Source organism: Rhineura floridana, chromosome 1 (genome assembly GCF_030035675.1).
Source record: "Rhineura floridana isolate rRhiFlo1 chromosome 1, rRhiFlo1.hap2, whole genome shotgun sequence".
Classification (NCBI taxonomy): Eukaryota; Metazoa; Chordata; class Lepidosauria; order Squamata; family Rhineuridae; genus Rhineura; species Rhineura floridana.
Window position 1 is genome coordinate 169,394,880 of NC_084480.1, and position 13,240 is coordinate 169,408,119.

Consider the following 13,240-nt stretch of genomic DNA (forward strand, 5'->3'; position numbering starts at 1 on the left):
AAGCTTCATTCTTTTTTTACTACTAACTTTAATCTTGACGCAGCTGATAATGCTTTCCTATTGATAGATGTTCTCAAGAAATACAGATTTTGGCTATTGATTTCCTAATTAACCTGTTCTCCAGAATTTCCCCTTAAATGAAGATGATTTAGAATATCATAGCAAGGTGGGCCAACGGTATAATTGGAGTTGAAGCCAATGCACAAGGTAGGAGAAAAAGAAAATGAGATGTAGGGATGGAGAGAAACTTGATTTTGCTTTGTATTTTAATAAGAAACGAGAGCCAGTGTGGCATAGTGGTTAGAGTGTTGGACGATGACCTGGGAGACCAGGGTTCAAATCCCCACATAGCCATGAAGCTCACTGGGTGACCTTGGGCCAGTCACTGCCTCTCAGCCTCATGAAAACCCTATTCATAGGGTTGCCATAAGTTGGAATCGACTTGAAGGCAGTACACACACAATAATAAGAAACAACCTAATTTGCACTTTTCGAACCAGTACGTGAATTGAAACACAGCTATCCTTTGAAATTTGCACTTTTGCCATTTTTTGTGATGCAGCTCTCTAACCAATCTATACAAAAACACATATATTAAGGCAGGGTGTGCATAAAAATATATGTTAGTGAAAATAACTTACAAAAATGCATTATAGGTTACATTGCTTGTATATATTAGTCAAAAGTGCATACAAAAACGTTCATTAGGAGAAATTCTGACTAAAATGCCAATGAATTTTCATGAAGATTAAAAAAATAAATTGTAAAGTTCTGCAGAAATGCGGAGAACTGAATTTAAGAATGGAAAAATGAAGAGCTGGGGGAAACAAAAATTGACAGATTCACCTGTTGCTGAGATGCCTTTGCTTCAAATTAGGCAAGGCTCTCTTTAAACTGTGGTTCATCCATGTAGCTGTGTAAACAATATGTAAACTTGAAGTGGATGGATGACCTACGCAGAGAATTGGACAGGGGGAGTGTGTCTCTGCTGGTTCTACTGGACCTCTCAGCGGCTTGGTATCCTTCTGGGCCGTCTTGCTGAGAGGGACTTGGGGGCACTGTGTTACAGTGTCTCCAATCCTTCATGGAGGACCGAACCCAGAAGGTGGTACTGGGGGACTCCTGCTCGACCCCTTGGCCATTGACCTATGGGATCCCTCAGGGTTCCGTTTTGTCCCCCATGTTATTTAACATCTACATGAAACCGCTGGGAGAGGTTGTCCAGGGTTTTGGGGTTCGGTGCCATCAGTATGCTGATGACACTCAACTCTATTTCTCTTTTCCACCTGAAGCCAAGGAAGACGTACAGGTCCTAAACCAGTGTCTGGCATCAGTGATGGACTGGATGAGGGCAAACAAGTTGAGATTAAATCCTGACAAAACAGAGGTACTCCTGGTCAGTTGGAGGGCAGATCAGGGAACAGGGATTCAACCGGTGCTGGATGGGGTTGCACTCCCCCTGAAGTCTCAGGTTCGCAGTTTGGGTGTACTCCTGGACTCAGCTTTGAATTTGGAGGCCCAGATTACTGCTGTATCCAGGAGCGCATTTGTCCAATTAAAACTGGTGCGCCAGCTGCGCCCTTTCCTGGAGCTGCCTGATCTGACTAGGGTGATGCATGCCTTGCTTACATCCAGCTTAGACTACTGTAACGCACTCTATGTGGGGCTGCCTTTGAAGACTGTTCGGAAACTTAAATTGGTACAAAGAGCTGCAGCCAGAGTGCTAACCGGGGCTGGTTACAGGGACCATACAACTCCCCTGTTACAACAGCTCCACTGGCTGCCAATTTGTTTCCGGTCACAATTCAAAGTGCTGGTTTTGACCTACAAAGTCCTATACGGCTCAGGTCCAGGCTATTTGACAGATCGTATCTCCCTACATGAACCTGTCCAGGATTTGAGATCTTCAGGTGAGGCCCTTCTTGTGTTCCCCACACCTTCGCAAGCACATATGACACGGACACGAGATAGGGCCTTTTCGGTGGCCGCCCCTAGGCTGTGGAACTCCCTTCCGAGTGAGGTGCAATCTGCTCCCTCCTTGCCGTCTTTCTGGTGACAAGTAAAGACTGTTTTATTTCAATGGGCATTTGGGATAGAGAACGACCAGGATTAAGTGTCATAGGTTCGGTGATTACATTATATGATTTTATTATTTTAAATTGTCCGCTGTTTTTAACCTATATTTTATGGTTTTAATTTTTCTCATAGTTTAATTCTTTTTTAATAGTATACTTCTGTATGTTTTAATTGGTGTTGTTTTTAGTTGTAAGCCGCTCTGAGTCCTATTGGAAAAAGGGCAGGGTAGAAATAAAGTTTATTATTATTATTATTATTATTATTATTATTATTATTATTATTATTGAAGTAGGTACATACTTTGAAATTGCTTATTCTTTGTAATGATTAATAAATTAAGTCAGCCACCACAACTGAATCTAGTCATGTCTAGTCCAGTCTATACATGACATATCTTCAAAAAAAAATCTAGATGTTCTCAATATGTAATTGTGGGTGCTTCCTTAGTGCAGGGGTGTAGCAAGACATAAATGGCATCATGATTTCACTCTCCAAATCATCACTGTGGCCACATTAACACTATACATTTATTCCACTATTATTCCATTTCAAACAGTCATGGTTTCCCCCAAAGAATCATGGGAAGTGTAGTTTGTGAAGGGTGCTGAGAGCTATTAGGAATCCTCCATTCACCTCCTAGAGCTAAAATTTCCAGAGTTGTCTGGGAAGAGGGATTGAATGTTAAACCACTCTGCAAATTGTAGTTCTATGAGGGGAAAAGAGATCTAAGCACCCTTCACAAACTACACTTTCCAGGATTCTTTGGGGGAGGCCATAACTGTTTAAAGTGGAATAGTAGTGGAATAAATGTATGGTGTGAATGTGGCCTATATGTAACCTAAAGCTAAAAAACGTAATGTGGCGGGCCAGCCAATCTGATGAACTTTAGACAGGTTCCTGTTTACAGTAATACTGAATTATGTAATTAATAAATTAATTTTATTTAACTAATTATATGCCACTTTTGTGAAAGAACCTCTAAGCAGTTTACAAAAAACATTAAAAATGATCAATAAAACAATTAAAATCAAGTAATTAAAACATTTTTAAAACAATTAAAAAAGCAACTAACTAAACAGGTTAAAACGCATCAACATCTATGCGTCTGGATAGGATTGCCTAAACAAAGTTTTAAACAGGCATCAAAAGGAATATAGGGAAGGCACTGGCTGGATATCAGTAGGCAGGGGGTTCTAAAGAATAGGTGCTGCCACACCACTGCTCTCCTGGTCCGTAGACTCATAGAATAGTAGAGTTGGAAGGGACCTATGAGGTTTTCATCCCAATGCTCCAGCCTATCAAGATCCATTTGAATTTTGTTTCTGTCTTCCCTCCCAATTTTGTATCATCTGCAGATTTGATAACATTCCCTGCACTTCCTCATCCAAGTCATTAAAAAAAATGTTGAAGAGCCCTGAGCCCTGCAGTACCTTGCTCATTACCTCTCCCTAGTTTTAGAAGAAACGGTTGAACTCTTTGAGTACAATTCTGTAGCCAAGTCTGGATCCACCTGATAGTTGTTCCATCCAGCCCACATTTAGCTAGCTTGCTAATCACAACATCATAAGGCACTTTGTCAAAAGCTTTGCTGAAGTCAAGATACATTATGTCCACAGCATTCCCACAGTCTACCAGGGAGGTTACCCAATAAAAAAATGAGACAGTATCACTTTGGCAGGATTGTTCTTGACAAATCCATGTTGACTTCTAGTAATCACGAATTGTTTTCAAGATGCTTACAGATTGACTGCTTTATAATCTGCTCCCAGAGGTTGATGTCAGACTGACTGGTCTATAGTTCCCTGGTTCCTCCTTTTTGCCCTTTTGATGATAGGGACAACATTAGCTCTCCTCTAGTCATCCGGCACTTCTCACCCATCCTCCACGATTTTACAAAGATAATAGACAGTGGTTCTGAGAGTTCTTCAGCCAGTTCTGATATGGGCCTGTCTGACCTGAGATCATTGGGAGAAGAACTTCTCTCAGTCCTGCCACTCTCACAGGCACATTTGGCAGGAACATGAGAAAGAGCCTTCTCGGTGGCTGCCCTCAGGCCCTGGAACTCCCTTCCTAGGGAGGTTAGAAAAGCTCCCCCAGTGCTGTCCGTCCATTGGCAGGAGAAGATTTTCCTGTTCCAATAAGCTTTTGGGAACTCACTGTAAGCTTTTACTGATTTGTATTTTGTGTTTTTTAATAGCAATGTTTAATTTGTTTTCATTTTATAGTGAGTTCAATTACATTTTAATTAACTTCTGTATGTTTTATTTATATATTTGTAACTGTTTAATTTTTAATTTTTAAAATGTGTTCTAATTTAATTTAACTAGGTTTTTAAGTTCTGGGAAAAAGGCAGGATGTAAATGAATAATAATAACAATAATAATACTCTAGGATGAAGTTAATTGGGCCCTGGAGATTTGAATTTGTTCAAAGTAATTAGGTATTCTTGACCATTTGTCTAGCAATCTTGAGCAGCAGTCCTACCCCTTTGACTTGTACTTCACATTTGATATGTCTGAGTTTATTGAAATCAGCTTTCCTGAAGTCCAGGGTACGTTAAAATCAAGAACTCTAGTGTGGTGTGGTGATTTCTCCCCAGAATTCCCGTAACTGCCACTTCATCTGCCGAGTCATCTTTATTGGTGAGAATCATATCAAGGACAGCTGGTCCTCCACTTTCTGTAGGAAAAAGTCATCAGCAACACAAGAATTTCTTGGAGGGGCTGTGTTTGGCAGAATTTGTCTCCCAACAGATATTGGGATAATTGAAGTTCCCCATTACTACTACATCATGCCTCCTTGGAACATTGACAGTTTGCTTTTCAAAAGTTTCATCATCATCATCTCTTTGATTGGGTGGTCAGTAATAGACTCCAGTCACCGTGTTCCTTCTATTCCTTGCCCCATTTATTTTTATCCAGATGCTCTTGATGGGGCTATCAAGCTCATCCTCCTGTATTTCTGTGTAGGGATACATATTTTTAACATATAGTGTGACTGCCTTCCTTTCTATTCCTTCTGTTCTTTTCGAACAAGTTATCCCATACAGTTGCTGTATTCCAGTCATGGGAGTTATCCCACCAAGCTTCACTTATACCTGTCAAGTCATATTTACCCACCTGTATTAAGGGTTCAAGTTTGTCCTGTTTCTTTCCATACTGATCTGATATTTTATATGTTTTTGCTTTGTACGTCGCTCAGAGTGGCTGGGTAACCAGCCAGATGGGCGACTAATAAATCAATCAAATAAATAAATAATAATAATAATACTCCGGGGATTAGTATATAGACGTCGAAGACCATGTGATTTATGGTCTGGCTTCCTTTATATGTTTTTATGAAGACTATTATTGGACCCGATTAGATACGTTCTCTCACTTCCTGTTTCTGTGCATTACCCTTTGTCAATCATTACCTCCAAGTTTACATCTCCCTCCTCCTTAGGATTCAGTTTAAAGTCCTCCTGATGAAGGTCTCCATGCTGTGGCCAAACACAGTCTTCCCAATCCTGTCACTTGCAAACGGTCCATCTTCCCCTGGTCCCAAAATCCAAATCTCTCACATCAGCATCACCTTTGTAGCCAGTCATGCTCAGGACAGATCATGCCAAGTGCCCATTTCATCTCACCATTTCATAGAGAGACCAGAGTTTCGATAAGATTGTCAGCATTCTCCACTGGAAAATCCCCCAGAGGTTTCAGGAACACATCACGTTCCATCAGTCTCCGAGGGCAGGCCCTTATGGGTGGGCATTGCCACTACCAGTGCACGCCTCTTACCTTCAGTCCACTTCTCATACTACTTGGGGTAAAAACTACATCAAGGGTATTCCCTGCCCGATATGTTAGACTGATGACCATTTTAGACAGCCCCATGGTTGCCATGGAGGCCGTGAAGTACCATTCCATCCCAACGGTAGTCTCTGGATGTTGAAGTCACCCATTTTCCTGGGGTTCTCAAGCATCATGCCAGAGACCACTTCCACCAGCTCAGTCAGGGATGCTGTAGGGCAACAGGGTGGTTGTTCAGCCTCAGCTCCCCCAGAAGGGGCAGGAAGGGGGGAGGCATGAGTTTCAGGCGCCTCTTTGAGATCTCCCTCCAGGAGATAGATACAGAAGACTCGGGAGTTGTTGAGTCTGAGCGAGACCTTGGGGGGGAAGCGAGCCTGAATTCCAGCCAGTTCCCACGGAAGGCGTGATCTCTGAGGAGGAGAGCTCACCACCCCCAGTTGCTGCTGAGGACCTGTTGGGGGAAGCTCCAGCAAAAGTGCCAACTCCTCCCTTGCCAAGCAGTTCCCAGGATGCCACCAGCGTGACGCAGCCCCCTGACCTAGAATCCGTTACTCAGAAGCAGGCGTCTTCCGATGAGCTGTAGGAGACACGCCCCCTGTCACCTCGCTCCCGCTGCCACGAGAAACAAACGGGGCAGAGACAGGGCTTGCGAAGGAGTCAGAGATTACGATCGAAAACGTTCCCTACTTAAGCTTGCTGCTTACAGTGGGGAGCTGCTGTGTCAACTTCCTTCATACGCCGCAGAGCCTGTCTAGAGCGTAGTTAGGGATTTTAGTGAGTTAGTGCAGGTTTTTCTATGAAGCGCAATGCCTTTGATGTATCCATTACTTTAATAAAACGAGATTTAATTGCACCCGCATCTCAGCCTCATAGTTCCGGCTCTGGACGGGACAGTGGTTGGTAGACCAGTAGCATCCCCAGTCTGTCTCTCTGGCCCAACACCAGATGCACATCCTCCAAGTACACGCCCTTTAAGCCCATCCTAACATCATGAGGTTTCCTGGTGAAGGAGATGGTGCTTCTATGGACAGTAGCATCCCCCCAACTCCCTAGTCTAGCCTGGTGCTGTGCAGAGTATCCAGATGGGCAAGGTGATGATGATCATAGTACTAAACACTTGCTCACAGTTGCTTTAAATGGTTGAAAGTCCTTGAGCACTGACTGTGTCAATATACCTATCACCTGTTCTCAAAAGGCTTCTACTGATATACCCACATGGGCATTTAACACTGCAGCAATCTATGAACCTGTTTGTTTCCAAAACCTTGGAAGTAGAATGGTTGAAGGTTTGTCTGAAAAGAAGTGGGGTGGGATCCGTGTTGGGAGCATGTGGACTTGTGGCAAAATTGTGCATTCTACTTGTTGAATTTGGGTGGTAACTTATTAGTAAATGTATTATAGCACAAGTAGCTAGCTTGTTGCTCTCTAGATGTTGTGGACTATAACTCCCATTATCTCTGACCATTAGCCATGCTGGCTAGGGCTGGTGGGAGTTGTTGCATTTGAAAAACCACAAATGTTTACATCGTACAGGAAACTGAATCCACCCTTAGCTGTAGTTTCCTAAAATAAAGGATTTGTAATACAATTTATCTCTTACACATGCTCTAGGCCTGTTCCTTGCTGTGATAACACTTTCTTATGAAGGTAACTTTTCAAGCAGAAGATGATGCATTTGCCATGAAACAGCTATGTGTGGCTTAAATTTCAAGAAGGTGTAGTTTTCACCCCCGCCCTTTCCTCACTCCCAGCTCACTGGAGCACTGAGAAGTTGATCGGACTCTGTGGGAGCTGGGCACAGGCGAGAGCGGAGCCAACAGTTGTGCCATGGGATCAGAGCTGAGAGGCTGAGCCAGGATTTGGTGCTAAAGAACACACCAGAGCCAGGAAGATCATTACTGCTCAGACAAAGTCTCAGCCCAGACAAAAACGTTTTGTAGCCCAGGCTGTTCCATTGCCTGAGAAGTCCAGGAAGATACTCCAAAATGCAATTCTGGTGGTTTACCATGTGGGCAACTGTACAGACAGGTGAGGATTCCTAGTTCTTGCTCAGGTAGCTAATCACTCCTTTTCAGGAGTCATTGTGTTCCCCGCCTGCATCATTTCCCCCCATTCAGGTGCTCCCTATTCTGATAATTGTGAATCTCTCTGCATCTATCCATCTCTGAGGGTGGGCCATCCAAATAGGTTCCCTTACCACTGCAGGAGTAAGAATTTCTCAGGGTTTAATTTTATCATATCAATAACAAATCCCCCATACGCAAATAATCCTTATGCTGCTCAGCACAAACTACCAAATCAGTTGTATGCCCAGCCAGTATGTTGGACCAAATATTAACTCTGACAGGCCCATGCTTTCCATAGAGGGCAGGAAATGTGAGCCACACCAAATGAGGAGCCCTCAGAGTGGATATTGAAATTTCCCAATGCAACTAACCTATGGCAATCGAACAGGACTTTCAAGATCACTTCTGATAGCTCAGTCACAGAGACCATTGGGTAGTACCAGCTGATTCCTAGTCTACTCTCAAAGGGCCAGCATCAGGCACATGCACACAAAATTAGGAGATTGCTGTATAGGACATCTTGAAAGGAGGATGGATTCATAATAGATCACTGTGACTTGGACGCCCCTCCTTCCCGGCCTAGGTTGTTGTTGAGCCAAGAAACCTAGTATATAAAACTAGAACAAGTTAATACCTCCCAGCTCATCTGCTTAATGATCGGGCATTCAACAGCAGTATCATAAGACTGAGAGGGATGACCAGCATGTCAGTGGTTAGTAGAAGAGCCAGAGAAAGAACAGGCTGTAAATGTCTGGTATCACTTCCTCTGTAATGGCAACCTATGCCAATCTGGTACCCTCTAGATGTTTTTGGATTATACCTCCCATCAGCCCCAGCCAGCATGGGCATACTAGCTGGGGCTAATGGGAATTGTAGTCCAACAACACCTGGAAGGCACCAGATTGGTGAAGGCTGGTAATGATTTGTTTCGTCCCATTGCTATATCTTCCCCTACTTCGCTACACTGGTAGCTGTGTGCTAGGCTATCCCCATGATGTCCTTCAAAAACACATGACTAATGCACATTGCATCAGCAGTCACTGCTAACAATAAAAGAGAACAGGAATTGGAAACAAACTGTCCCAACAGCTGACAACTGCAAATGAGCAAAGAGGCAGGGAAAGACTATTTTCACTCTCCAAATCTCCTGATCCTGCTTAGTGCCCCACAGAAGTACAGCAAAAATAAAGGGAGAGTAAACTATTAGGGCAACAATTCTTTCAACAACCTCTTATATTAAGGATTTAGAGTTGTCCTCAACCTTTTAGTAGCAGCCCATGGGTGGTCTCAGGGAAGTGCTTAATGACCTGGAAGCAGTCTGACCCACCTGATGGAGTGTTCAGATCATTTGAAACTTCTAGGAGCCAATCAGAAGTGGTGTTAGAACAGAGAGGGAGAGGTTAAAAAAATATTTGTGGCATATATCCATTGTCAAGAGACAGGACTCCCTTGTTCTTTGTGGCACTTTTGGGGCAGGGACTCTGCTGGGATAGAAATGACAGCTACCTAGACAATTCAGTAGAGAAAAATCCAGGGGTGCTGGTGGGATGAGCAACATAATAATTGGAGATACTGAAATTTTAGGGACAGTGAGAGACAGTGCAGCTAATAGGATTTATAAGCCTCGTTACATATGGGAGTAAATCAGTAAGCTTGTGGTCTCCAGAGTGTGTAGAATTGAGATGATATCCCAGGGAGAGGGAATGGTATCAAAAAAGGCATTTGTTGGAGCACTTATGTATAATAATGTACATACAAGCAATATTGCCACTTCTGGCTTGAAATACAAATCAGGCAGCTGGATATATATATAGGAAGCTTCAGCAAAATGAATTGTAACCAATTCATCTTGAACAGAAGGCCTTTTTTGTCAACTGTTAAGAACATGCAGAGGATCGTGGCAGGAATAATGGATTCTTGTATGTACTAGCCTCAGAGAAATTATATTTGGGTGATGCTATAGCACATGAGTGGGGAACTGGAGCTGGCCAGTGGACCAGACTCTGATCTCCCACAATTCTGTGAGCCATTTTAACAGGTGAGTGGGGCTGTCCATTTGTCAGTTGTCTGGTTTCACTATAATGTCAGATGATGCATTTTCCTTTGCCCTCATGGTTTGAACTCAAACTGCATGGGCAAAGGCACAGGGGCTTTGCAAGCACCACTTATCAACTGATCAGTGCACCAGCAAACCCTGCTTTTGGCAGTGAACTGCATCTTTCCCTAGTTTTAGGCAGTTGGGCTTGGCTTGGGAGAAATGGCCTCACCAGCCGAAATGGGTCCCCCTGCTGTGCCTAATAAGGTCCACATGCCAGAGGTTCACCATTGCTGCTATGGGTCCTTAATTGCTAGGCATTCATTCTCTATCGTTGCATACCTTGTCTCCCTAGGAAATAGTTTTCGTGGCAAATATACTATGGGATGTTTTCCTGTAATAAGGACTGTCTCTGAACTCACTCTGGCCATTCTCTTGTAAAATTGGAATTGGGGCTCTGTAAAAATATGTTGACTGAGGTGATTTTTAAGATAAATACTTGTTTGTCAGTTTTATCTTGTTCTTTTCATTCTCCTTAATCAGTTCTAGGCAAGTGCTTCTATTCCCCTCCCCCCAGAATTCTAAATGTAATGGTGGGTGGAGTGGGTTGCCAGTTACCTGTAGTAACAATTCATAGACTTCCCCCCCACACCCAGAATATTTCTGTGGACCTTCTTGGCTGCTTATTCTTATCAATGTTATCTATTGCTTTTTAAAGGCTGCATACCTTCTTATTTTTCTACCAGAGCTGTGTGTCTTGCCCAAAGTTGAGGGATCCAGACTCAGACTCGGCTGTGGCTTTTTCTCTTTTATTAAAGTAATAGATACATCCAAAGCAGTTTGTCAGCTTCAACGGGGTGAAAGCTGGGCCATAAACTCATTTACCGGCAGCTGGCTGGGTTGTAAATCTGCCAAGGCCAGGAAGATAACTGGGAAGAGATAAGGGAAGATCAGAGGAGTCTTTCCCAGCGGTGTCCAAGAAGTGAAGGGGGAATTTTGGGTCCAGTTAGCCAAGAGATCAGTCCAAGGGTCTGGGTTCTGCAATCTGGGTCTAGTGTGGAGGTCACAACTGACGTTGTAGTCAGCAGCCCACTGAAGTCAAGAACTGCCTTTTAAATCCCACTCCCAAAGACAGGTGCAGGTAATCAGCCCTCCGGCTCCCAAGAGCTTGCTGTCTTAAACGGCCAGACTGGCGACGTTGTTGCATTATTGGCTGACGTCTTCGCTCCGCAGGGGGGAGGGGAGCCTCCTGTTCACTCCCTGAATCCAACTGAGGGGCTTCAGCTGTGTCCTGGACACTCTCCTGCTGAGGGAGAGCTGGAGCTGCGTCCTTGGAGATTCTGCTTGTTCCTTCTCCTGGGTCTGCTGCTGCTGCCCTCCAGTCTGCCCTTCCTCCTTTGAGGACTCATACGAAGAAGGCATGACACAGTTCACCTCATTAACCTAACTACTCTTTCTAGGAACTCAGCTCTGCTCTAGCTCTGACTAAGCATGACTTTGTGACTCTCAGACATTGACTCAGCAACCGAGTCCCCACCAAGACAACTTAAGTAGGCTTGGATCTTGTGTGCAAAGACTTTGCCTCAGCTCTGACTGTTGAGCTTTCCCCCTCAAGTGCCTCTGAGCGCGGGGTGAAGGTGGTTTGATCTCAACTTCCCCCTGCAACTGAGGGGGGCTGCTAATAGTTTGGCCATGGGAAGCTGGGCAGCGCTCGGCTGGCAAAGGTCTGACGTGCAAGGCTGAGCCTCTAGCATGGGTACTGTCCCATTGAAGAGTGTCTGATGGGCCAGGTGGTGCTTCCACAGGGGGCTCAGGAGTTGAGGTGGCTGAGATGTCAAAAGATGTGGGCTGGGGCGCCCTGCGAGTCCACCCTGCTGCCTGCTCTCTCCCCAGGTTTCCAGTCCATCCTCATCATCTGTTTCGCCCTTGTCTATCCCCCCCCACATGGCTCATGATACTGTGATAATTTTTATTTTCATAAACATTTCTGTTATTTTTATGAATCTTTTTTTCAAAGAAGCTTTCTAAACCAACTTTTTTTTTATGGCCTGGCTTGGCCTTTTCATAATGAATTTAATATGCAGTTTCACACTTCGAGAAAAACCTTCTTATTGGCCACAGCGATGTTATACTTTTAATAAGCCTAATTTATCCTATAATGAAATATGCATTTTCCTATCCAATTAAGTGAACAAATAAGGGTTAGATGTAGCAGATCTTACAGAAAGCACACGTCCCGCCCTGAGAGCGCAGCAAAGTCTCTTATCAGGCTTGCTTTAAGTTATTCATGGCAGTAAAATGTTATGCTTCCTCCTGGTTTCCCAATTAAATGAGGAAACCTTTATTCCTACAGCAGTCCTGCAACAGCTGGTTTCAGTATTTTGTGTGTGAACATTGCCTAAGGTGTCAATTTTTCCCCAGCCGTAACTAGCTGAATCGTATTAAGAATGAAAGGGATTGGTCTGTTGGAAAACAATAATTGTTCAGAGATTTATTTTGAAGGTGTTGCCTTCTTCAAGTCTCTGACTGAATATAATCCGCACAAGAGTTGTCTAGATGGAAGGTGCTTTGGTAGAATGTTCCTAGGCTTTGCTTGCATTGTTGTCTCATCAGTGCTAGATTATGTCATTCAAGTGTGTGTAGGATTACAAAGTGCAGCTCTACCCAATTTTGAGTGAAACCTCGCCTATATGGCAGGATCATAGGGTAGGGTTTTTAGTCAAACATGGGTGGCTTTCTGACCCACATCAGTTAGTTAGAAACCCAATAGGTACCTAAACCTCTGCGTTCTGGAGGCAGGGTATTTGTGCACAATTACCCCTTTTTGTGCAAAGCACCCTACTCCATAGTTACTCTCTCACCAGAGTTACCCCTGAGGAGTTCTAAGTGTGTATCTGAGTTGTAGCATTCCTGTTTGGAGTTAATGCACAGGTGGTGTGCTGTAAAGTACTGAATTCTACCATATCTTATGCTTGGTTGTAAAGTTAGTGGGAAGGAAATTCCTTGTTCCAGGTCCAGGGCTGATGTAAAGTTGCACCACTGACAAGATGTGTTTGTGGTCTGGAGGTATACAGCATATGTGTGTTTTTCACCGTTTTAGATGTTTCAGTGGCTTATGTTTGCCAGCAGGATATCTGCGCTGATGATGTTTTCCACTGGCCTATCTGTCATGATGGCAGTATATTTCATGTTCCATGGGAGTAGCGGGACCTCTGCCATATTGCCTCTCAGCCATTGTAATTTTTGTTAAGATTGTTCTGTTAATCTACAAA

At 43.7% G+C, this 13,240-nt stretch overlaps 1 protein-coding gene across 7 annotated transcripts in view; it reads left to right on the forward strand.

The window, feature by feature from the left end:
• Window positions 1-13,240, forward strand: part of KIFAP3 (kinesin associated protein 3) — a 203,551-nt gene that overhangs the window by 43,844 nt on the left and 146,467 nt on the right. The gene's annotated exons all lie outside the window — the stretch shown is intronic.